The following is a 25,100-nucleotide window of genomic DNA, read 5'->3' on the forward strand; positions in this document are numbered from 1 at the left end:
CTGACCATAAAAATGAATTGGATACTGTTTTAAGCTTCACTCTACTTTGTCTGAAAATAAAAGTCCTAAATGATGTAATAGAAACATACATATTTAATTTTTAGTTTTACAAGGATATATATATACATACATATATTATAATATCTTTTCATCGATGGTCAATCAATTTAAGTTTAACTAATATATACATACACATTTTATACATGTGTATGCTTTTTAATTTTTTTCTATTGAAGCCAAATTAATATCCCATTAGATATATAGATAATATCACAGCAGTATTCCTAGTTTGTCTGCAAGTACTGCAGAAATCATGGATTATTATTTTACTGAGTCAGCCTTAATCTTTATATTATAATTGTTAAAACAGATTAAGATGTGCAATTGAGGATGCATCAAGATTAAAAAATGGTACATGTATAAATTAATAAAGAATCAATAACAATCAGAAACTGTGCTTTTTTTTTCAGTATTGTGTGAAAGGATTTGAAGTAATGATGTGTTTTTGAAATATGATTTATGTGAATTTGAATAAATATATAAAATTTAGTGATTTTCTCAGACAAAAACTGTTAATTACATACTAAAGTATTCAGAATGTATTATTGTAATATTCATTCGAATTTTTTAGTACAAAAAGCACTTTTCCCTGGCATTTGTATTTATAGTAATTGCATATTTTATAATTCTGACAGCATTTATAAACTGTGTTCATGCAAGCATGAACACGGTTTCATTTTTTGAGTATTTAAACAAGAAGCTTTTTAAAGATTTCACAAAGTAGGCGCTTTAAAAGCGTTTATTCAATTTTGTGACCCCCCGGGGCAGGGTCAAAGTTGACCCCAGAGGCATTATTTGAACAAATTTGGTAGAGGTTTAATAGATGTCACTACATACCAAATTTGGTAGCCCTAGGCCCAATGGTTATGGACAACAAGATTTTTAAAGTTTTCACAAAATAGGCCCCATATAAGTGTTCAGTTTTGTGACCCCGGGCAGGGTCAAATTTGACCAAAGGGGCATAATTTGAACAAACTTGGTAGAGAACTATAACATGTCACTACATACCAAATTTGGTAGCCCTATGCCTTATGGTTAAGGACAAGAAGAGTTTTAAAATTTTCACAAAATAGGCACTATATAAGCATATAATTGATTTTGTGGCCACCGGGGCAGGGTCAAATTTGACCCCTGGGGCATAATTTGAACAAACTAAGTAGAGGACTATACAATGTCACTACATACCAAATTGTGTAGCCCTAGGCCTAATGGTTATGGACAAGATTTTTTTTAAGTTATCACAAAATAGGCATTATATAAGCATATGTTCAATTTTGTGACCCCCGGGGCAGGGTCAAATTTGACCCTAGGGATTAAATTTGAACAAATTTGGTAGAGGACTATTAGATGTCACTATATACCAAATTTGATAGCCCTAGGCCGGATTGTTATTGACAAGAAATTTTTTGAAGTTTTCACAAAATAGGCCTTATATAAGCATATGTTCAATTTTGTGACCCTCGGGGCAGGGTCAAACTTGACCCCAGGGGCATAATTTGAACAAACTTGGTAGAGGACTATAAGATGCCACTACATACCAAATTTGGTAGCCCAATGGTTATGGACGAGAAGATTTGTAAAGTTTTCACAAAATATACCCTATATAAGCATATGTTCAATTTTGTGACCCCCGGGGCAGGGTCAAATTTGACCCCAGGGGTATAATTTGAACAAATTTGGTAGAGGACTATTAGATGTCTCTACATACCAAATTTGATAGCCCTAGGCCCAATGGTTATGGACGGGAGATTTTGAAAGTTTTCACAAAATAGGCCTTACATTGTATTTAAGCAAATTTTCAATTTTGTGACCCCCAGGGCAGAGTCAAATTTGACCCCAGGGGCATAATTTGAACAAATTTGAAAGAGGTACACCCCAGGAACATTCCTAAGAAATTTCATCAGAATTGGACCAGTAGTTTAGGAGAAGATGTTTAAAGGAAAAGTTTATGCATGGATGCACGATGGACACAGGACCTTTGGCCAGTGGAGCTAAAAATCAAATTAAACATTTAGTTTTGATTTAAAATCAGTTTTTATATGCAAGTGTCTATTTCACTCATAAATTAAAACAGCATATTATTCATTATTGAAAAGATTATTCCAAGCTTGATGTCATATTTCAACTTCGCATAGTGTAGTTAATTGAACATTGTATTGAACTGTATGGGCAGCTATATTTTTTAATTTATGTATGTTGTATTATACAAAATGCATTATTTCTACCACAAGTAGACCATATAAAGCCTACTGCTACTAAATAGGCACTGGTATGAATTTGACACTGTTTTTGATGCTCATACAAAACTTTAATTATTACTACACTTTAGTATATTAAATATTTTCAAGTTTTTGTTCAACATTTTTTGCAAAAGAAAAGAGTGTCTTAATGCATTTGAAAATATACTTAAAACAAACTAAAAATGCATTTTAACATACCCTTTTCTTGGTAAAGTGTATTTGGGATGATAAAAAATACACTTGAAGAGTATTAATGCTGGAAAAATGCAGAAAAAAATACATTTGTTTCTGTTAGAAGTGTGTCTTGTCTGCATTTTTAAGTGTATTAAATGCACATCAAATGCAGATAAATACAATGCCAATACTGTTACATGTATTGTAATGGACATAAAATGCACTTGTTCTTGTAATTAAATGCTTTAGTGAATTGAAATAACCTTTTATAACGTTTTAACAATTAATGATACCTTTTTATATAAATTTTCTTTTGAAATGTGACACTTAAATGATTTTTGCACCACTAGTAAGAGATATAATTTGTGCTCATAATGCTTTATCATTACACTACATAATATCATTTGTTGTATGAAAATTACCCGTAAAATTCATGTGAAAGCTCAAGAGATCAATAGCAGCGTGCTATACCCTGCTCCTTTTTACATGACTTGATGGTATTTAGTCCCCAATTCTACATGACTAAGGGAAAATTAATGTGCAGATTTGACAAATAAGTCTTTACTGGGATCCAATAGGCAGACTTTCATATTACTTGTATTTAATTTAAATCATGATCTGAATTGCTCTTTGGCAAATCTTTGTTGGTCACAGTATTCAAATGAATTTTGTTCACTTTGTAGTGATTATATTTCCTATATTTATCAGAAAACATCTTTCTTCAAAAGTTTAACATGATTGGTTGGTTAATTTAGAAACAAGATCAATGCATCATAACATAAAATGAAAAAATGTGTAATAGTAAAAATGGCAGCAAAAAAGCACTAGATTATCTGCCTTAAATCTGAGACGATATGTTGATGTATTGGAATTTCTCATAAATAATGTGCTCCATAGTTGTATAATTGTATAGTCGCATGCATGAGTGGTGTCAATGTCACAATACCAATTAAAGCCTATAATTTACTAAAACAATTTGAAGTTTGATGTGAGTGTTTTTCAAGATCTGTTATATATAATTATATATACATGTATATATATATTGTTGAAAAGTTAACATGCAATAAGTTTACTGTAATTAAGTGACAAATAGTTTTACTGATTTGGTTGGATGCATATATGCAGATATATCATGGTTTGTGCAGAGGACAGTAGCAAAATCAAGAGCTGTCTCCGTAGGATGACATACGCCCCCGATAAACGCTTTAATAGAAGTTATGAGCATTTTTCAAAACCTAAAAGCCGACCCTAAGTTTAAGGTCAAAGGGGTCGAAATTTGTGTGTGTATGGGAAATCCTTGTCCATATACAAATGCATACCAAATATGAATGTTACATCTGAAGCGACATAGAAGTTATGAGCATTTTTTCGAAACCTAAATGCAAAGTGTGACGGATAGACAGACGGACAATGCGATCACTATATGCCCTCCTTTGGGGGCATAAAAATGTGTTTCACATTGTTTTGGTAAATTAGTAATGTAGTTAAAAGAACAGAATCATCAATTATAAAGTTATTGATTATAAAGTGTTGCTGGCATATTTTATGCATTCATCTAGCTATAAGAAGGTCCCTGTTTTATCCCCACTGGCACCGAGTGAGGGTTCTCAAAATCTTTAAACAATATGAATAACTACATATAGGGTCGAGAGCCTTGTTGATATGGGGGCTAAACACCTGAAATCAAAGCGACCCAGGTTAAAGACCGAGGCCAAATAAATAAACCAGGGCAGAGGCCGCATGAGCCTGCTATACTCTGAACAAGTATTGTTTCTTCTCAGAAAACTGGCTTAAGTGTCTTACTAAGCTTTAGACTTTGAGTTTCAGTGCATTTATCAATCTAAAATAAATTGGTCAAATTATAGCTAAAGAAACTTCAGCGTACAGTTTATATAGTATTGACAGACCTGTAAAGTCGCACCAGTCAAAAATCATAAAAAGCGACATTTAAAGTTATGGTAGCCAGAACTAGTCAAATTAAATAATAATTTGTAAAAAATAAACATTCTGCACAAATTCAATTATTTACTTTACCTGTGTGCATGAATCATTTCAGTCTTGATGGTTAGTGAACTATGTCAAAAGCACCATATCCATGAAACACTTGTTTTTTGAATAGTGCAATGTTCCACAGAAATGATGCTGATGATTATTCTACACGATGATGAATTATTAGATATATTTCTAAATTCCATTTCCACCAACAATTCGGTTATTCAACTACCAGTTCACATGCTTCATACACAGTTGAAAATAACACTATTTCACTCAACAACCGTGACACATGTACTCAATTTTTCAACTTTTCGCAATTAAAATTGTCTTCTACTGTTATTGTTGTTGTTGTACTTTTGAAAGTAGTTCGAAACATGGCGACCATTAACCCAGAGATTGATTTATGAAATAAATCGTCTGCTGATCCAGAGTGTAAATGTACATGACTGGAGTTGAGCTTACCAAGAAAAGGTATGAGTACGTTATTTGAACGCCGTTATATCTCTGAAATAATGTCAATTAATGTAAAATTTCAATTAAATAAACACCGAGTACTTCGTTCACAACTATCATTTCAAACCGGGAGAAACGAGTCTGTATTTAGCATTAAATAATGAACCGGTTATACTCTGAACCCGACAACATCAATCAAGTCGATCGAGTTGATCGAACAACAACAATTTAAGTTACCAGCAGTTTTTATATACATTTGGTAAGTTACAAACTAAGTTTATAATTTTTATTGCAACTGGCGAAGTAATATTATATTTGGAATATAATACGCTAGATTTATGTAAAGTTTGCATGGTGGTTACTGAGTAAACATGTGTTGTTTAAACTTATCGTGATTTCGGATAACATTTTCGGACTTCAAAGTCTTATAAGTTTATTTATATTCAAAATATCTGTGTTCATTTATTTACAAAAGACATAAATATTTATCAAATGTGCTAACAATTTTGACCAATGCCATCACATAAACTTTAAATTTCCAGTCAATTTAGTGACGATAAGTAGTAAATATAACTCATCAGTGTTGTAACTGGAGTTAAGTTTGGTTTGCAACAGGATTGTCAAAACAAATTGGTTTTAAGAATTTTAACAAAATGCAACCATTGACCTTTTCTTGATCTTGTCAACACATAAAGTGACAGTTGCAATTTCAAAGGCAAATAACTTATACCATGTACTATACAGTCGAAACCCCATGGCTCGAACTCGCTTGGCTCCAATTTCCGGTTGGCTCAAACTCTCATCATAGCACCAATGTTTTATTGCTATATATTCATATAAAAATAATAGCTCGAATTCGCGAGGCGCCAATTATCAGATGGCTCAAACTGTTTTCACAGTCCCTTAGACAAATTTCACACGTTCTTTTGTTCGGATGGCTCGAACTTGCTTCGGGTCACATAAACTGTTAATCATTTTAGACCGCTTACTTGATTTAACACCAGTTGCAAACAGGTCATCGACTTAATTGATTTGAGGAAAAGATGACATTTTGTATTAATGTTGTAATAAAAAATTATCTTGATCAGTGCAAAAACTGGCAGAATGTTCAATCTCAACTGGATGTAACGGTAATAGAAAGCTTTGTTTCTTGACGACAGCTAAGGAACGCAACACAGGCTGACATAATGTTATTCTTGAAAACAGTTTAAATAAGAAAATATATGTAGTACTGTCACATATGTAAATGATGTGTATATAGTGCTGATGCATGGTTTTGTTTTATAGTGCTCTGTGTTACCAGAAAATGTGTTACGTTAAAACGTGCTGATATAATTTACTGATATTTGTTTGATTGTATTTGTTACTATTTTTAATATTGGTAAATAAAAGTATTAAGTATATATTTGGTTCTTTTAAATTTAAAAGCAGAAAGTAGTACGAAATAGAACGGAGTTAAAGCAATAGGTGAACTCTTCAACTAGAGGTGAAAATGAAATGCAGACTTATTCGTAAACAAAAGTTTATTAGAAATCTGAGGGCTCAAATTCCGGATTGCTGGAACTTTTGTTGCCGATCCCGACGAGTTTGAGCAATCGGGTTTCAACTGTAGTTTTTTTTGTGACTGATTGCCAGAAAAGTTGAAGATTTTGTGTATTTATACCATGATAATGATGCTTTATTCACTTTTATATAATTATCAAGTTTCAATGTTAAAGTGATATTATGGGCATTTTTCACTGTTGAATTGAGCTGAAAAGAATTAACAGATCAAAAGAGTTAGTTAAAATGTTGTTACTGACCAATTATCTGCAACTCGTCTTGCTACCAGTTGTTTATAAAAATATATTTTATATTCGATATTTTACGTGACTTGTGAGTCCTGTAAGCCGAAATGATCCGTAAAACAAAATTGTGTCTTTGTGTCGTATTAACGAATATGCATAAAACTTAATTTAGTATCACATCGTACACAGTGTTCGACACTAACTATTCTGAGTAAAATTTTTGGAGTCCGATCATACTTCATGTAGTCCAAAAATTTATATACCGTGTTGTAGTAACACATGTTAACCATAAATTGATAAATGATCTTTCATGTTTGGTTTCAGATCGAAGTTCTAAGTGACTGCTGCTGTTCAATATTTGTTGTCATTTGTTATTTTAGATTGCAAAATTATTTAACAAATGCCATTAATATTTAAGTTAATTATTGTAAGTTTAAAAAATATTATTTTTTATAATGCATTTATATATATGCTTGCTTTATGATCATCGGGATTGGTCGTTACAGCCCATTGCTTTATACATTTTCCCCATAATTTTTAACATAATAAAACAAAGCCAACAAACAAAGCCCCTGACATTATCGATTGCTAGTGGCATGGGGTTATTTACGCACAACTGATTCACAGTCGTTCTCATCCTCAGTGCATTGGGACCGTAAAACGTGCATTGTGTAAACAATTACGGGTATTGTGATGATTGTTTATAGTGATTAGACACTGTTTAGCGAAAGTTATAGATATTAACTACACACGTCCTCATCAATAATTTCAAACCCGGGATGTGGCAACTGTTTACCAAAGGGGGCATGATTTGAACAACTGTAGCAGAGGACTACTAATAAAACTAAACATGCGAAATAACAAGCCTCTTGGCACTGCTGTTTCAGAAAAGAAGACTTTCAAAGTTCTCACTAAATATATATAAATAAAAAAGTAACGTAGGGTCAATTATAACCCAAGAGGGATGATTTTAACATAGTTGTTACAGGACCAGAAAACGATGTTAAACAAAAAATAATTCCCTGCCCTAACGTTTTGAGAACAAACTTTTTAAATTATACATTTCTTCATCATTAGGCGTGGCAAGTTTTTACCCAAGGGACGATGTTAAAAAAATATTGTTAGAAGACCAGAATAAAATGATACATGCCAAAAACCAAACCTCTTGGCCTTGCAATTTTAGAGAAAACATTTTTAAAGTGTTTGCTCCAAACATATAAAGCAAGAAACCCTCAGGGAGGGGCCACTTTTCAACCCAGGGGATTATTTAAAAAAACTTTAAAACTTCGGACGAGCCGAACGATCAACAAGAATGACTACTGTATAATCCCTTCCTTAATACTTTCACCTTAAATCGTTTTTGGAACAGACTGAAGCAATTTCGAATTCACTTGAAATATCATGAGCACAATTGTTGTGATAGTTTCATGATTTGGCAAAATATTTGATTTCTAGATTGTTCACAAAGTTTCATAACACCCACATAACACCCACATAAGGAAAATGCCCACTGGCACTTCATATTTTTCAGTAAACCTGAACCGTTTTCAAACTCAGCAGATATACCATTAGAAAAAGCGTTCTGATCAAGTTTCGTGAGGATTGGGTAAACATGTTACTTCTGAAAAGATCAGAAACATTTTATTTAATTTGACAAAGCAACCTAGTTTTTTAACGCAGTTTTGTGATTTACCCAATTGTCATTTAGACAGATTTTTTGCAATGTTTTGTGAATATTGGAAATAAATATATTCTCTAGAGTGTTAACAATGTGCATTTTGACAACAGACAATGCAGGAACGATGATTAACAATCGGCAAAATATAATCACAAAAGCTCACTGTAAGCAAGTTGTGCTCAATTGATCTAATATAGACTCTTGCTAAGTACATGTGTGTAAGCTATGACAGAGCACTGTGAACAGGGTTTTTATTGAACGATTTTGTTAATAGACTGGGGTCCTTTGCTTTCCAAGTCGTTTGATTAAAACTCTAAAATAGAATTTCTTATTTTTTTGCTAACATACGCTATAAAATCGACAAAGTATTTTCATTATAATAATACAATAAAAAGTATAAAAAATGCATCTCCTGACAACAAACTTGTTGACCAGACAGGGGTTTTCATAGGAAAACAGAAACATATTATTCAAGTTCATAGTACAAATGATATTGTTCTTGTTGTCCCCTACCGGTGAAACCGGAGGGGACTTATGGTTTGCACTCGGTCTGTCTGTCTGTCAGTCAGTCAGTCTGTCTGTCACACTTTTCTGGATCCTGCGATAACTTGAAAAGTTCTTCATATTTGTTCATGAAACTTGAAACATAGATAGATGAAAATATGGAGATTAGGCACGTCATTTCATTTCATTTTGTTCCTATGTCAAGAATTCTGGTTGCTATGGCAACAAACATTTTTTTTAAATCTAAAAAAAATCTGACTGTTGGAGTTTCACCGGTAGGGGACAATATTGCTTGGCAATCTCTTGTTTTCTATATGCTTCCGACATCACTTTGTTTTGATTGAACACTTCACTAACAATAGACCAGCTGTCTATAATCTTCCTTGTTAAGAAGAACTCTTAAAGCTCTCAAACAGTTGTTGAAGTGTGAGGTCATGACTTGGTATTAAAAACTTCCTTCGGCGGTATGTAGAGGGTGAATATTAAATTATGACAATTTAAATGTGACAATAAACAAATAAAAATGAAAGTTTTTATAGACAGTGATCGACAATGATTATTCTAAGTAAAATTTTCGTTGTGCAGACATTCTGAGTTTGCGAAACGAATAAATAAACGAATGGATTTTTTTATAATTCACAGATGATTTTGAAGGAGTCCGACGGACTTCCTTGACACAAAAACAAGGAGTCCGAGTCTCATTTCCACGAGTCTCGGACTACCGGACTCCCGTTAGTGTCGAACACTGCGTACTTGCATGATCAGTTGTCAAACGAAAGTACGGTTGATATTCAAATGCATTATTTTTCTCTTTCCGTGATATTTTTTAGTTAATAATAATGTTGATGCTGCATTAACAAATATAAGTGTATATGAAGTGAAAACACCAAAAATACACAACGGTTGCGATAGACACCTATAAACTGTTAGATGCCCATAATATCACTTTAACACGCTGGCATTTGGACCAATGAACTGTTTGCATTGTAAAAGTTAGTGATTTACTTAAAAATGGTATTTCATTTTAATTCGTTAAAAAAGGTCAGGTAAATAGTAGATGAGGTCCGTTAATAAGCAAAAATTGTAGGTCCTCATGCCCATTGTATTATTTTCCTTTTGCATGAGTGACTTAACTTAACTATTGGTTTGCAAAAGAAGCTGAAAACGTGATTCCATGATGGCTGGCAATAAAATCATTAATGACATTACAATTCTCATCGAAAATGACAAATAACAATGGAATAAACTGCATACATCATACTTAGTATGAATTAATGAAAAGCCTGTGTCATTCAACATTTTTATAGTGCCAGAGAACAAGTGTTTGTAATTTTGAGGTCAGTCTACTGAAAATTACTCGCAGAGAAAAATACATCGAAGAAGATTATCTTTCAAAAATGGAAAAAGCAAACATTGTTTATATGTTAGTGGATTTGTCTATAATCAAATTCATGCACATATTGATATTCAGATTTATAATGTTTGTCACTCTATATAGTTTACTGTAGTGGCATGTTAGTGAAATGGGAGGTATTGAAAGGTAAACATATTAATTAAACTTAGTTAAATACATCAATAAAATTCAAGTATTTTTATAGGTGTAAATATTTTCGCCAAACTTAAACTAACACGCTTATTTGATTTCTCCACATCGGGTTTTTCATGCTATTTTTTCCCTTTCTTAATTAAATCAACCATAAGTTAAAATGTTCTTGACTTCTCTATGCCCTTCTGGGTAAATCACTTATAATTGAGGCCTGTACAATTTACAACTGGACAATAAATTTTTGCTCCTTGTAGGCCAGTCTCTCCAATAAATTGTCTGTACTCTACATATTTGTCATTTGTTAATGTTGTAATAATAATGAGAAGCATTCAAACCTTTTAACTCTTGCAGCAGGATGTGCCAGTGTGGCCAAATGACCTAAGGATACAGTGTTTCTACCTTTCTCCAAATATTTGGTAAATATACTTATCAAGTAACGTTTTGGAGGTAAATATGGATATGCAAGCTTTTTTAAATTTCAACTACTAGACTATATTATTTGTATGTTTTGCAAAATCTGCAACTATATAGTCACCAGCAAGAGGTACAACATGGCTTGTTTTGTATTGTATTAATATGTTGAGGGTTTGGTTTATTATGTTGTACATTTTATGAGTCTTCATTTTTAGATCACCTCAGCACAAAAGACTCCTGGTGAACTATTGAGATGTGTGGTGTCTTGCTTTGTTCGGTTTCACCTTTAAGCTTGTTATTGCAATAGTAAACACATTTTAATTCAATCTTAATGAATAGTTTTGTCTTTGAATCAAGATCACTTGCCTAAAAAAAGGTAATCTGGCGAAATCTTATAAAATCCCTGTTACTGCTAAAGAAGTATCATTTATGTTTCAATTTTGATTAATCTAGGTTAGAATGTTTGTCTTGATAATATCTTGGTCAAGTTTGAATTTGGGTCACATTTTTCCCCAAACTAGACTAAGACCATCATGGCCCTCTTGTGTAAGTTGAATTGATGAAGTTTTGTAGAAGTTTTGGTAATGACTTTGAATGCCAAAGGAAGCCTCCAAAGCCCATTGGTTCAAGAAACGTTTTTGCCTATTCAAGACTCAGCAGCCAAATAAGGTGAGTAAAATCTTACATTAAGTCCTACTACTTCTAATAGTCCACAATGTTATGACAAAATGCCATGTTGCCCATGTCAAGGCCACTTGAAAATATTGAAAATATGTCACAAGCTCAAACCTGATTAAAAAAACTATTTAAATATTTACACAAACTTGTGCAAAAGTACAATATTTATTTTTTATTGTTTATATTTTTGCGTAAAATTATGTTAAGTTTATCTCTTTTATTGCCTATATTTTTCTAATTTATTAGCTAGGATGGTATGGAGAAAACTCTTTGTTCTTTGCCACAAGAATTTTATGGACAACAACCAGTGGAATGATGTCAGCCTGTAAAGGAACTGGGAAAGATTGCTGCTGTATGAATTAGCTCTGTGGAATTCGAGCTTTACCGATCGTATTTACTGGTAAGGGTTATGTTTAGAGAAAACAAAACAAAATGTAGTACAATATATTATAGCAACTAAAAGGTTTTTGTAGATTTTTGTAGCTTTTTTCCATAAAAACCAGAAACCGGAGCAATTATAAAATCCTTTAATGACCAGTACTGGATCAATTGAGTCGTGTTCTGAGAAAACTGGGCATAATGCATGTTCGAAAAGTGTCGTCCCAGATTAGCCTGTGCAGTCCGCACAGGCTAATCAGGGACGACACTTTCGGCTTTTATAGATTTTTAGTTTCAAGGAAGTCCTTTCTTACCGAAAATCAAGTTTAGGCGGAAAGCGTCGTCCCTGATAAGCCTGTGCGAACTTTTCTCAGAACGCAACTCAATTATAAAATCCTTTATGCCCACAAGTGGATCATTGTGAAATTCTTTATGCCCATTAATTTTATCAGTTGTGAAATCCTAAATTCAGAGCATGAGATCAATTGTGAAATCCTGAATGCCCAGTTTTGGATCATTATAGCGTTTTATCCAGACCTTACTTATCATGAGTGATTTAGTGAATGAATTATCTCCCTTGCATGCTTTTCTGATAAAACTGTAGTGTAAAGACTAAGATGTTGTGGTAGTGTAAAGACTAAGATGTTGTGGTGAAATGTATTAGCATATTGGAGCCTTGTTCTGGGAAAACTGGGCTTAATTCATGTGTGTAAAGTGTAATCTCAGATTAGCCTGTGCAGTCCACACTGCTTAATTAGGGATAACACTTCCTGCACAAACTGGATTTTCGCAAAGATTTCCTTCAAGCGAAAAATACCATTAAAGCAGAAAGTGTTGTCGACTGATTAGCCTGTGAAGGCTGCACAGGCTAATCTGGGACGACATTTGACGCATGTGCATTAAGCCCAGTGTTCCTAGAACAAGACTGCAATATTAGCACACCCTGCAGCAGAAGTCATACAAACAAATTGTGCTGACACTTTATTCCATTGAGAGTTATTTGAGATGTGTCATGTGTTTGCTGCGTTGTAGAGAACTGAGAATGTTTTTTACAAGTTCTTACATTACATGGTTGTTTGCTTTACATGGCATTTGGAAAGGTCTGATTATTTTGGTGTTCTATTACGGATATGAACAATGTTTTTATTAGCTTTTGCAATACATGGGCTATCATGTTCTAAAAGGATTTAGTGTAGTGTAAATTTATATATTTTAGCTTGATTTAATCCTTTCAGTGCGGGAACCGAATTTTGAAGGCCTGTGCAAACAGTTTGGATCCAGATGAGACGCCACAAAACGTGGCGTCTCATCAGGATCCAAACTGTTTGCTATGCTGATAGTATTCTTTGAAAAAAAATCGAAGAAAATGCTAATTTTAGAAATTTAGCAGACGACATTTTAGCAGATGACAAATTTCCCAGCATGCAAAGGGTTCCAATTGAAAGTCTTAGGGTTATTGAAATGCTTTCGAGTCCGTTTCCTGGGACTAGAACCAGTACTTGGTGTCTTTGAGGGTGGATTGAAAGAACACTCCCAGTGGGAATCAAACCCGTGACCTACCGGCAGACACCATATCCAGTAAAGGACCACTATGCCATGGAGAGCTGCAAAAGATTTGAAAAGATTTTTATCACGGTTTTGGTACATGATTCTAAACAAGTCATTCGCACCCAAAAGTCAATCGTTTAAAATGAATTGTTCAGGGGTCTAAATACAGAAATGTGTTACTTTTTTTTTGTTTGATGTTCCAAAAATAGTAATTGGTGATTATAATTCTATAGACTTCAACACTATAGCTTCAGCTTTTATGTTGGTATTGTTTTGACTTTAGATATGCTGGTTACTTACATGAAGACCTAGCTTAACCCTTTGCATGCTGGGAAATGTGTCTTCTGCTAAAATGTCGTCTGCTGAATTTCTAAAATAAGCATTTTCTTCGATTTTTTCAAAAAATACTATCAGAATAGCAAACAGTTTGGATCCAGATGAGACGCCACGTTCTGTGGCGTCTCATCTGAATCCAAACTGTTTGCAAAGGCCTTCAAAATTCGGTTCCAGCGCTTAAAGGGTTAAGATTGCATTTGGGACGAGTTGGATCAAGATCAAGTCACAGTTATCTAAAATAGAAAAACTGTTATCTGCTCAATACCTTGAATTAAGATGGATGCTGAAAGTTTGTTTGTAGGTACCTTAGCTAACATGTTCATTTAGGGATTGCACGATTATTTAAATTAATTTCTTTGAGAATGCATTTTTTGTTGTAATTGGAATCATAATTTTATTTCACTACGCTTTATCCTGTTTTTAAAAATCTGTCCCAATTCTGAAGTCAAATTTTGTAAAAAAAACAAACCCTTTTGTTTGGTTTGCTCTACAGACATATTGCTTGATTATCGCTCATTGAGATGGTGTCTGGCAAATATCTTGAAAGTTCATCATCACTTTAAAGATCAGGAGGTGCAACAACATTGTTACATCTGGTAAAAACCCAGTATGGAGAAAAAACAAAGCTCTGTCTGCTTGCATGTTACAATTATGTAGATTAACCCTTTCAGTGCGGGAACCGGATTTTGAAGGCCTTTGCAAACAGTTTGGATCCAGATGAGACGCCACAGAACGTGGCGTCTCATCAGGATCCAAACTGTTTGCTATTCTGATAGTATTCTTTGAAAAAAATCGAAGAAAATGCTAATTTTAGAAATTCAGCAGACGACATTTTAGCAGAAGACAAATTACCCAGCATGCAAAGGATTAATGGTGTGTTCTTATTTTTGTCTGTTTGTTATCTGAGGATCAAGCTTCCATTAAAACTTGTGTTTTGCATTTAGCATTTTTAAGTCTTTTGGATAAAACTTGTCTTTCTAGAATTATGTTCAAAGATTTAATGTTAATAAATAGAAACATTGTCATGTACAAGTGTTCCCAAATTGATAGTAAGATATAAAAGAGTTTTTGAAAGTAATTGTTGTTTTTGAAATTAATCGTTGTTTTTGAAAGTAATAGTTTCCTACAAAAAGTAGATGTATTTTTATCTTCTAACAAATATACAATTTAGTTAACAATTTTGATAAAAGTATGCAATACATGTATAGGAGCCCAATTCTGTGAACACTGGGCTCAATGTATGTACGAATAGTGCCATCCCAGATTAGCTCTTTCAGTGCGGGAACCGAATTTTGAAGGCCTTTGCAAACAGTTTGGATCCAGATGAGAAGCCACAGAACGTGGCGTCTCATCAGGATCCAAACTGTTTGCTATTCTGATAGTATTCTTTGAAAATAATCAAAGAAATGCTAATTTAAGATATTGAGCAGACGACATTTTAGCAGACGACAAATTTCCCAGCATGCAAAGGGTTAGCCTGTTCAGTCCACACAAGGCTTATCAGTGATGACACTTTCCTCTTGTATGAAATTTTATCAATATAAAATACATGATTCTTGAACAAAAGTACTCAAGCAGTGGAAATATGATCTATTGCCTTGTTGTATAATGTGCCTATATTTACCGCAAAATATCATACATTTAAAGCCACACACCTTGAAATGAAATACATGGCATAAATAAGAAACATATTTTATCTATGCCAATTATAATATATATGGTGGTTACAAGGTAGAAATCCGTCTTTTTGTGCGCTTTAAAACTTAAAAATAATCGCGTTCGTTGAAATGAACGAATACGTCTAGAAATCCTACTTTGGGTTTTAAAAGTGGTACCGTTTGAAAAATAATAAATTACTTGCTAACAAGGCTATAGATTTAATTTTATCTATGCCCATTAGAATATATGTGGTGGTAACAAGGTAGAAATCCGTCTTTTTTGCGCTCTTAAACTTATCGCGTACATATACGTATAGACATCCTACTTTCAGTTTTAGAATTTAAAAAAAAAAAAAAAAATACTTGCTAACTAGGCTATAGATTTAATGACAATTGTGCACACTTTCAAATTGCATCTATATGTATTGATTAACATGTATTTCATTTCAAGGTGTGTGTCTTTAAACAAAAGATTATGTATATTGTTTCATTAGTGTCATAGTATGTGAAAATATTGTGACTACTGTTACTCAGGCATTTTTGGAAGTCTTAAGTTAAATTGGTGAATCCATTATTATCTCTCCCACTGCATATCACACTTGTTGTTCTCATATACATTTATCTCTCCCACTGCATATCACACTTGTTGTTCTCATATACATTTATCTCTTCCCTGCATATCACACTTGTTGTTCTCATATACATTTATCGCTCCCCCTGCATATCACACTTGTTGTTCTCATATACATTTATCTCTCCCCCTGCATATCACACTTGTTGTTCTCATATACATTTATCTCTCCCCCTGCATATCACACTTGTTGTTCTCATATACATTTATCTCTCCCCCTGCATATCACACTTGTTGTTCTCATATACATTTATCTCTCCCCCTGCATATCACACTTGTTGTTCTAATATACATTAATCTCTCCCCCTGCATATCACACTTGTTGTTCTCATATACATTTATCTCTCCCCCTGCATATCACACTTGTTGTTCTCATATACATTTATCTCTCCCCCTGCATATCACACTTGTTGTTCTCATATACATTTATCTCTCCCCCTGCACATCACACTTGTTGTTCTCATATACATTTATCTCTCCCCCTGCATATCACACTTGTTGTTCTCATATACATTTATCTCTCCCCCTGCATATCACACTTGTTGTTCTCATATACATTTATCTCTCCCCCTGCATATCACACTTGTTGTTCTCATATACATTTATCTGTGTTCTTTATGATGAGACATAACATTTGGTGCCATATATTACTGCAGTGTTTCCAATGCAGTTCTAAGAAAACAGCCTTTATGTATTGTTGAGCATACAATAAATGCAAAACATTGCTAATCTAAATAAATGTTTTGGCAGAGATATCTAACCGTCTATCCATGTATTTTGGAACAAATCTATGAATTCCCTGATGTTTAGTTTGGGAAAATAACAAATATGCAAATGCAGTTTTTTAACAAGCTGTGATTCTTGAAATAAGATTTTCTCAACACCTGAATAACAGAAAATTGGCATTATTAAAAAGTTTTTGTATATATCGAAATTTGGGGAAATGATGGGGGATGTGAAGATGTAGATGCCTTAGACATTTGTAGACATTGACTGAAATACAAATCAACAGACAGGCAAAAACTATCCTTAACAGGAATCCTTGTATTCTGAAGAGAATGTTCTTACAATTTGTCAAAATTATTGTGCCATGTTACCTACGCTCATGATCATAAAAACACTTTATGTTTTCAATAAGAAATAACAATCATCCATTCAGTGATACTGATTACTGTTTCAGTCAGATGATAAACTATTGCACAAAAAAGAAACAATATAAAAAGAAAAGATAGTACAGCGTCTCTCTGTGGCGTCTCATCTGGATCCAAACTGTTTGCAAAGGCCTTTAAAATTCGGTTCCCGCACTAAAAGGGTTAATTTGTGTGGGGAGTGGTTTTGGGCTTTTGTGGTTTGAAAAACCAATATGACATGATTACGGTTAACATCTTTTGGAATAAGGTGGGGTAGATGTGTCAGAAAAATAGACATCATTCCCTGATTCTTCAGCAATTGCAGATTATAATAATAAATCAGTATTGTTTACAGTTTGTTCTTATTTAAAGTTGTCAATTTATAAAACATTGAACATTAGTTCAACAATGTATATGAGCGGTGCTCAGTAAAAATTAACTTAAAAAAGGGTGTTTAATGCATGTGGGTAAAGTGTTGTCCCAGATTAGCCTGTGAAGTCCGCACATTCTAACCAGGGACAACACTTTCCATCTAACTGGATTGTCCCAGATTAGCCTGTGAAGTCCGCACATTCTAACCAGGGACAACACTTTCCATCTAACTGGATTGTCCCAGATTAGCCTGTGAAGTCCCCACATTCTAACCAGGGACAACACTTTCCATCTAACTGGATTGTCCCAGATTAGCCTGTGAAGTCTGCACATTCTAACCAGGGACAATACTTTCCATCTAACTGGATTGTCCCAGATTAGCCTGTGAAGTCCGCACATTCTAACCAGGGACAACACTTTCCATCTAACTGGATTGTCCCAGATTAGCCTGTGAAGTCTGCACATTCTAACCAGGGACAACACTTTCCATCTAACTGGATTGTCCCAGATTAGCCTGTGAAGTCCGCTCATTCTAACCAGGGACAACACTTTCCATCTAACTGGATTGTCCCAGATTAGCCTGTGAAGTCTGCACATTCTAACCAGGGACAACACTTTCCATCTAACTGGATTGTCCCAGATTAGCCTGTGAAGTCTGCACATTCTAACCAGGGACAACACTTTCCATCTAACTGGATTGTCCCAGATTAGCCTGTGAAGTCTGCACATTCTAACCAGGGACAACACTTTCCATCTAACTGGATTGTCCCAGATTAGCCTGTGAAGTCTGCACATTCTAACCAGGGACAACACTTTCCATCTAACTGGATTGTCCCAGATTAGCCTGTGAAGTCTGCACATTCTAACCAGGGACAATACTTTCCATCTAACTGGATTGTCCCAGATTAGCCTGTGAAGTCCGCACATTCTAACCAGGGACAACACTTTCCATCTAACTGGATTGTCCCAGATTAGCCTGTGAAGTCCGCACATTCTAACCAGGGACAACACTTTCCATCTAACTGGATTGTCCCAGATTAGCCTGTGAAGTCTGCACATTCTAACCAGGGACAACACTTTCCATCTAACTGGATTGTCCCAGATTAGCCTGTGAAGTCCGCACATTCTAACCAGGGACAACACTTTCCATCTAACTGGATTGTCCCAGATTAGCCTGTGAAGTCCCCACATTCTAACCAGGGACAACACTTTCCATCTAACTGGATTGTCCCAGATTAGCCTGTGAAGTCTGCACATTCTAACCAGGGACAACACTTTCCATCTAACTGGATTGTCCCAGATTAGCCTGTGAAGTCCGCACATTCTAACCAGGGACAACACTTTCCATCTAACTGGATTGTCCCAGATTAGCCTGTGAAGTCTGCACATTCTAACCAGGGACAACACTTTCCATCTAACTGGATTGTCCCAGATTAGCCTGTGAAGTCTGCACATTCTAACCAGGGACAACACTTTCCATCTAACTGGATTGTCCCAGATTAGCCTGTGAAGTCCGCACATTCTAACCAAGGACAACACTTTCCATCTAACTGGATTGTCCCAGATTAGCCTGTGAAGTCCGCTCATTCTAACCAGGGACAACACTTTCCATCTAACTGGATTGTCCCAGATTAGCCTGTGAAGTCTGCACATTCTAACCAGGGACAACACTTTCCATCTAACTGGATTGTCCCAGATTAGCCTGTGAAGTCCGCTCATTCTAACCAGGGACAACACTTTCCATCTAACTGGATTGTCCCAGATTAGCCTGTGAAGTCCGCTCATTCTAACCAGGGACAACACTTTCCATCTAACTGGATTGTCCCAGATTAGCCTGTGAAGTCTGCACATTCTAACCAGGGACAACACTTTCCATCTAACTGGATTGTCCCAGATTAGCCTGTGAAGTCCGCTCATTCTAACCAGGGACAACACTTTCCATCTAACTGGATTGTCCCAGATTAGCCTGTGAAGTCCGCACATTCTAACCAGGCACAACACTTTCCATCTAACTGGATTGTCCCAGATTAGCCTGTGAAGTCCGCACATTCTAACCAGGCACAACACTTTCCATCAAACTGGATTTGTGCTAAGAAGAGACTTTCTGTAAACGAAAAATACAATAAAAGCGGAAAGTGTCGTTCCTGATTAGCCTGTACGGAGTGCACAGTCTAATCTGGGACAACACTTTAAACACATGTATTACGAATTGCACAGGCTAATCTGGGACAACACTTTAAACACAAGTATTACGGATTGCACAGGCAAATCTGGGACAACACTTTAAACACATGTATTACGGATTGCACAGGCTAATCTGGGACAACACTTTAAACACATGTATTACGGATTGCACAGGCTAATCTGGGACAACACTTTAAACACATGTGTTAAATCCCCTTTTCTCAGAGTATGGTCCATATACTATATACAACCACCAAAACATGTAACTTTTATCACTAGAACCCATGCTAAAACTGATTATTAAATAATACTAAATATCAAACCCACATTTAAGTTTTATATTGATGTTAAGGTCAGAGTTTTTTTGACACGGTGTTAAATTCAAGAGTAACAAGTAATGCATTAAGACCGAAGTGCAGGTAAACAGCCCTGTCTTTTTGAATACCTAAGTCATGTAAAGTCTTGCTCACAGATTGTTTAAATATTTATTTTCATCAATTATCTTATTGTATATTTTACAATGTCTATGTGGTATTAAAAAACTAATGTTTTGTATGGGGAATTTCCGTAATGAAATTCCATTCTTAGTGTGATAGGTATTCAATACTCCAACAACAATTTCATTACAAATGCATCACTGCAAATATTTCTATTTTATATTACCTAGTTCTCATTATGCAATTTTCATATATTTTCTAGACTTTAAGGGCCTGTTGTTATTTTTGTCTAAGTTATCTCTATAACACCCATAGAATGCTAAACATTGCACGCAATTCTCAGGATTTGTGTTAAGACACACTTGTGTTTATTTTAAAATTGCGATTTAAAAGTGATGACTTAATTTGGAAAAACAAGTTGCCTCTACCGTTTTGCAATAGTGAACAACTATAGTGCCTTCAGTGCTTTGATTTTTCAAAGAAACACCTGTTTCTAAATATTTACCGTATTTTACCATGTATAGTGCGCTCCCATGTATAACGCGCATGCGATTTTTTAAAGCCAAAATGGAGAAAAAAAGAATTCAAGACCAAAAACTTGAAAATTGGGCTGAAAATGGCCGCCATTCTTATATTGCGCAATCATTTAATCTGAGTTTTTCAGGCGCTTAATTTTTTGTTTTAAAGTAGGGAGCGTTTATACGATCAGGAGCATGGGTTGCATAGCACTATATTTTCGACAATTTTTAAGATTATTCTCTCGAGAACACCGTATATGTCCTTATTGCCGCGCACTGCGCGTGTTTTTTCAAGACCCCTGCGCGTTAAATTCGAACCACTATTACCTATTCCTCACATTTGAACAGTGAACATTTTCATTACCTGCCGCTCACAACATCGTATGACATAGTCTTCTGCAGACCCGCAACATCGTAATGTCCAATTTTACGCAAATCGTCTGTGGATCCCATTTAATTTTTCATAGACGTAAATATTTCCCCATTAAGAGATGCTTCCCATTAAATCCAGTTTGACCCGGTATTTCGCGCCTTCGCTGCCTCTAGTTGATCAGTATTTATAGTGAGACAAACAATACACCCGAACGCTCAATTCCATACAGTTGGCGTTATCGGCGTTATCGGCGTAAAGCCATTAGACAAATATCATTTGTTTGACTCAATTGAAAGAAATTAAAACGAGTCTATATCTCTATTGTTGGTTTGTAACCTAGGTAGTATACTCGCACGGTAGCATATTAATGCAGAGATCGGAAAATCATTGATAAATGTATTCGTCTTTTCAATGCTTAGGGCCGAGAAATTTCGGCAAATCGGAACTCAACTTACGTATAACACTTGCTCAATTAACCGTTAAACTCCACCTCCGTTCTCTGCAAAAGGTTCGAAGGCGGAGCTTTGCACGTGCTATTATTTAATTGGACGATTGCCAGATCAAACACACGATTGGTTCGGCATGTTGATTGCTAGACAAAAGAAGCCAATTTTGTCGGCGAGAAACTTGTCGCCTTATTGCTTCAGACAGGAAGCGGCTTTCCTTTGATGACGTCAAACTGTCAATTCACATAGAGTGCAAACTTTCAGAATTGCTAACATGAAACTTGGATTAAATTATCAAAATAAAGCAAAAGCGAAGTTGAGAAATATGATTGAAATAATTAGCGTCAGTTCAAATAATACGTTTTGCGTTGTAAATCAACAAGTTTTAATGACAACAAAAACTTTAACAAACAATACCGCGACGACGCGGGGATCGATATACCTCGATTTTTTTTAATGAACAATCAATGAAGAAGTGTGGAAACACCAACAAAGATATTTTTTCATCTTTTAATTTTTGTCAAAACTGTTACTACCCCGTTCATTCCTACCCTTTCCCGCTTTTTGTTGTTTCGACAACGGCCCCTTCAGTCTATAACATTATAGGGTGTAGTTTTCTGCAATAAAAAAATGGCGGCAATTGTGAAGATTTACGATCACGAAATGGATTTTTTGCAATTTAGCAACCAGGAAAGCGTTGTGTCAATGTATTACGCGCACTGAATTTTTATTTTGAAATTTGAAGGTAAAAAACTGCGCGCTATGCATGGTAAAATACGGTAGTCACTTTAAATGTTAAATTTAATTAAAGATCTTTCTTACTAGATTCAAGTTTTAAAGGCTTCAATTCCAACCCTTAGATATTGATGAGCAGCAAACAGCATAAAACATGAACAGACTGCGAGTTATTTGCAGGCAGGCTGTTCTGGTTTTATGCTGGTTGCAAAAGCCATTTGCACTTTGCTTCTGAGAGGGAAAGGGTTAATAAACACTAAGTGATCCGTGATTTTTGCCTAATTCGCGGAGTCAATGTGGACAGTTTGATTTTGAGCGCAAAATTACAGAGATTTCATGTGAATTGTCACTCCGCCGTCGCGGGAGTGCAAGATAATCTTCGCGGCAATTCCCCGCAATTTTGTGGTGATTCGCCGCAATTAGCCATGATTGCAGTGGATATAGGTGACATCGGTGATTTGCCAATTCATTCATATTAACCAAATTGTATCGATAACTGTATACATACCGCTTTTCTAATGTGCACAATTATCTGAAAATCCAACATAATTACAACAGCACTTAAAAAAAAAATTCTTAAACATTTATGACGATAAATATGTTTGAGAATTTCATAAACACAACATATGCCTACGCCATTTTTCAGAAGTGTAAAGAGTACAGTGCATTATGGGACACAGCTTTCATTGGACGAGCGAATTAAAATTAAGATTGAAGGCAATACAATCATGTAAAAAAAAAATGTTTTATTGTGTCATACGTGTTTCCTGGGGATTTTCTGATAACGGGTAAAAATGAAAGTGAATATTTGTTAACAGTTAAACTGCGTTAGCATATTAATAAATCGTTTGGATTATTTCATTAATTTTTCTTACACGTACTACTCTGATAGGGAATACATGTAATAAACATAGACTCGCGAGTTTTTCACACCTAAATTTACATTACACAACAGATCAACACCAATTTGCTGTTGAAGGTCGTTTAAGCTCTAATTAAGCGATTAAAATTGGTAAAACAGACGGATAAAGCAATGAAGCTGTGATCGTTGTACCGGATTGACGAATTTCGAATTTCAGATTTCCAGTTTGTAAAATCATTTTTCGCCAATACCCAATGGGCCGAATATTTATTATTTTGGTTATTTACAATGTATCCTTGTTTGCGGAATGCATATTTCCGATTCCCATGTTGCCGAATTCTTCGATTCCGGTACTTTTTTATTAGAGTGAAAACATGTGTAACTGTCAATGCAAATCGCGAAAAAAGGTGAATCATGGCTGTTCGTGGTGTTTCGCGCTGATTGTCTAACAACGATATACATCGCACTACGGTAACCGTGGTATCGACGAGACATCACCCAAATTTTCTTGTCGCTCGGAATCACCGTGATTTGTCATGATGCATCAATCGCGGTGATACAAGAATCGTGGCAAAACTCACGGATCGCATAGTGAATCTAGAATAATCTACAATTTATTTTATGAAATCCACATTTTATTACGAGTTTGTTAATGTTAACTAAAGAGTTCAAGTAATGACAGGTAAAATAATGGCAAACGTGCAACTTTCCATCATACAATCAAATTTATTAACAAATTTAGACTTTTCTTGGCCATCTAAATCTTGATTTTTGTAATATATTACCTATTTACTGGCAAGTTTTCACATGTATTGGCAAGAGTTCCATTTATACTCATTATTTTGATGGCACATTATTTTAATGGAGGCTTTTATTCTTAGCAAACAGGTGGTTTAAAAATAAAAAATAGCACATTTGTAAAAAAATAAGACATGTTTGACTACCGTATTTTACCATGCATAGCGCGCAGTTTTTTACCTTCAAATTTCAAAATAAAAATTCAGTGCGCGTAATACATTGACACAACGCTTTCCTGGTTGCTAAATTGCAAAAAATCCATTTCGTGATCGTAAATCTTCACAATTGCCGCCATTTTTTTATTGCAGAAAACTACACCCTATAATGTTATAGACTGAAGGGGCCGTTGTCGAAACAACAAAAAGCGGGAAAGGGTAGGAATGAACGGGGTAGTAACAGTTTTGACAAAAATTAAAAGATGAAAAAATATCTTTGTTGGTGTTTCCACACTTCTTCATTGATTGTTCATTAAAAAAAATCGAGGTATATCGATCCCCGCGTCGTCGCGGTATTGTTTGTTAAAGTTTTTGTTGTCATTAAAACTTGTTGATTTACAACGCAAAACGTATTATTTGAACTGACGCTAATTATTTCAATCATATTTCTCAACTTCGCTTTTGCTTTATTTTGATAATTTAATCCAAGTTTCATGTTAGCAATTCTGAAAGTTTGCACTCTATGTGAATTGACAGTTTGACGTCATCAAAGGAAAGCCGCTTCCTGTCTGAAGCAATAAGGCGACAAGTTTCTCGCCGACAAAATTGGCTTCTTTTGTCTAGCAATCAACATGCCGAACCAATCGTGTGTTTGATCTGGCAATCGTCCAATTAAATAATAGCACATGCAAAGCTCCGCCTTCGAACCTTTTGCAGAGAACGGAGGTGGAGTTTAACGGTTAATTGAGCAAGTGTTATACGTAAGTTGAGTTCCGATTTGCCGAAATTTCTCGGCCCTAAGCATTGAAAAGACGAATACATTTATCAATGATTTTCCGATCTCTGCATTAATATGCTACCGTGCGAGTATACTACCTAGGTTACAAACCAACAATAGAGATATAGACTCGTTTTAATTTCTTTCAATTGAGTCAAACAAATGATATTTGTCTAATGGCTTTACGCCGATAACGCCGATAACGCCAACTGTATGGAATTGAGCGTTCGGG

General features: G+C 34.9%; 2 protein-coding genes across 3 annotated transcripts in view; both read left to right on the plus strand.

The window, feature by feature from the left end:
• Positions 1 to 5,132: 5,132 nt before the first annotated feature.
• The window catches only part of LOC127873659 (heparan sulfate glucosamine 3-O-sulfotransferase 1-like), a 202,649-nt gene continuing 182,681 nt past the window's right edge, over positions 5,133 to 25,100 (plus strand). Inside the window, exons 1-3 of one of the 2 annotated variants that reach the window (XR_008046316.1) lie at positions 5,133 to 5,181; positions 10,789 to 10,853; positions 11,067 to 11,232. The gene's annotated coding sequence lies outside the window, so the exon portion shown is untranslated. Of the gene's footprint in view, positions 5,182 to 10,788; positions 10,854 to 11,066; positions 11,233 to 25,100 lie in introns of those variants that run through there. The other variant, XM_052417568.1, reaches the window with a different exon arrangement.
• LOC127873661 (heparan sulfate glucosamine 3-O-sulfotransferase 5-like) overlaps positions 11,406 to 25,100 on the plus strand; it is a 167,409-nt gene continuing 153,714 nt past the window's right edge. The window contains exons 1-2 of the mRNA XM_052417571.1: positions 11,406 to 11,520; positions 11,776 to 11,929. The gene's annotated coding sequence lies outside the window, so the exon portion shown is untranslated. The remainder of the gene's footprint in view (positions 11,521 to 11,775; positions 11,930 to 25,100) is intronic.

Source organism: Dreissena polymorpha, chromosome 3, assembly GCF_020536995.1.
Source record: "Dreissena polymorpha isolate Duluth1 chromosome 3, UMN_Dpol_1.0, whole genome shotgun sequence".
Taxonomy (NCBI): Eukaryota; Metazoa; Mollusca; class Bivalvia; order Myida; family Dreissenidae; genus Dreissena; species Dreissena polymorpha.